The 2,322-nt window shown below is 32.3% G+C and overlaps 1 non-coding gene across 1 annotated transcript; it reads right to left on the bottom strand.

The window, feature by feature from the left end:
- Positions 1–525: 525 nt before the first annotated feature.
- On the bottom strand, positions 526–599 carry TRNAI-AAU (transfer RNA isoleucine (anticodon AAU)). Its single transcript has one exon. It is a non-coding gene; the product is annotated as a tRNA-Ile (tRNA).
- Positions 600–2,322: the final 1,723 nt, after the last annotated feature.

Raw genomic sequence — 2,322 nt, 5'->3', positions numbered from 1 at the left:
TACTGCAAACATGAGGGACCATTAGTCCATGTGAAAACTCAAGGATAGCTTTCGGTCTTAACTCAAACTATTCTAAAATTCTTCTGTCATGTTTGTAATTATGTTAAACCATTAATGCATATTCAGAATCATGTGTTATTAGATTATTTTACTATATTGTATTATAAAATTTTAAAAATTCCTAATATATTTTTATAATTTTGGGTTATAACATTATTTTACTATATTGTAATTTAAAATTTTAGTGATTCTGGGACTTACCCCTCATGTTTCATGACTTACATCTTATTCCATGCTAAGTAAAATATCTCATCTTACGCCCCTCTATTTTAAAACACTATTTTTAATTTGTGAAAAATATATAAATCTCGTATAATATGAATCAATATTTATTCACACCATAATAAATATTTGTTTTTGCTGACTTTATTTGGCTTGGTATATGTAGGACGGTAGGTGATGTGAAAGTTTGATACATAGAGAATACAAATAAAACAATCCGAGAAAAAAATAGAAAAAATGTCTTGGCCCATGCAGGTCTCGAACCTGCGACCTTCGCGTTATTAGCACGACGCTCTAACAACCTGAGCTAATGGGCCTTTTATTTTGCAACAGTATGTGTATCCTACTAAATGTGTCCAATCAAAAATCTAAGAAAAAATCAATCATCTATAACTCAAAATTGAAATCCTAGATTGTTCATAATTAGTCTCGTCGTAAATACTCTTTCAATGTTTTAAAAGTCAAGGCATGTGTAACACTCCACTACTAGAAACACTTAGAATTAGAAAGAAATTATTTTTGGAAATAATCAAATTTAAAAAGTTTAACCATGTTAAGCTAACTTTATATGAGTTATTGGTCAACTTAAAACGATCATAACTCCTAGATCAGGATGAGTTAGGTGTCCTTAAAATATCATAGAAAATATCTCTGAATTATCTTTCCAATGCCACCGAGTTTGATCAATTTTGAGTTTGTGTGAGGGAAATGTGCCTATTTGAAGTTGGACTATTTAGATAAGAAAAGTCAAAGTCGGATTTTTTGAAGGGTATTACGATCTATTCACTACCTAATTAATTAAATTCATTTTTGGTAATTACTTTAGGGTCTCAAATGATTGGATTCAGTTTACACTTCATAAAATAAATTAGGGTTTTGAGAGAGTTCCTGAAGATTTGCTTGTGGATTTCGCCAAGGGTTGATCCCTACGAGATATGTGAGATCACATAGCATTTCGTTAGTTCACCCACATATCAACCATGATTTATTTCAGCGAAATTATGTTCTTGAAAGTATAGAAATTGAATTCTTGATGGATTGTGTTGAAGTTACTTTTGGGTTCTTGATTGTTGAAATTGTTGAGAAGTTTCTTGAGTTAGATTCATGAAATTAGATGTTGTTTTGACTATATTCTTGTATATTTTGATTTTGTAGTCGAATCTAAGTGTTTGGAGAAAGAACCAATCGAATCTAGAGAGTTTAGAGTTGAAAAACGAGCAAGAAAATTGAAGAATTTTGAAAAAAAGGGGTGGGGCGCCGCGCCAGCCAGAGCGCCCCAACAAATATTATGTAGTTTGAGATATGAGGTGCCGTGCCAGTTAGTGGATCATTTTGTGATTGATGTCCTCTTGGAATCATGGAAAAAATCTACGGAAACGGGCACGTCGGTGGATCAGCCAGAACCAGATGTGCCCCATCCCTAGTTCTATAGTTTTGCCTTTGGCGCCGGACGTCAGTTTTTCTACCCTTTTCCACTTCTTTCCTAAGAGTTCCCTTGATATGTACCTATGTTTTCTAGTTAATTTCTACATTCTAAGATACGTCTAAACAACATGAAATCATCCATAACATGAGATCATGAGCCTTGAATTCATAATTAAATTCAGGGAAAGTTAAGGGTCAAGTTAAGAAAAGTTCATAGAGTTTTCCAAAAGTATTTTACAAATGCTTCAATTTTTTTTAAGACTTGAGTTGAGTAAAGAGTAAAGATTGAAGTTCATTCCTTCAATATTTATTCCCAAAGAGTAAATGTTTTCACATTAAAACAAGAAAGGAAACACTGATTTCTAATAGAGGCTATGAGCTAGTTTTCAGTAATGAACAAATGTTTAAGCAAGAGAGGGAACTTTAATTTCCAAGAGAGCATTTGATTTAATTTTTGAGCAATTATTTCTAACCAAAGAAAGAAATTATGTTTTTAAATATATGAGCTAATTATTTTTTGGGAATAGTATTGAACACCGATATGGGGGAGAGTTGAGACAACTCCCTGTTGAATCCATCCGATTTTTTAGTCAACTTTAGCTATTCAATTGGTAC

Source organism: Solanum lycopersicum, chromosome 3, assembly GCF_036512215.1.
Source record: "Solanum lycopersicum chromosome 3, SLM_r2.1".
Classification (NCBI taxonomy): Eukaryota; Viridiplantae; Streptophyta; class Magnoliopsida; order Solanales; family Solanaceae; genus Solanum; species Solanum lycopersicum.
The sequence above is the reverse complement of the archived record's forward strand: the minus strand, read 5'-3'. Positions and strand labels throughout refer to the sequence as shown.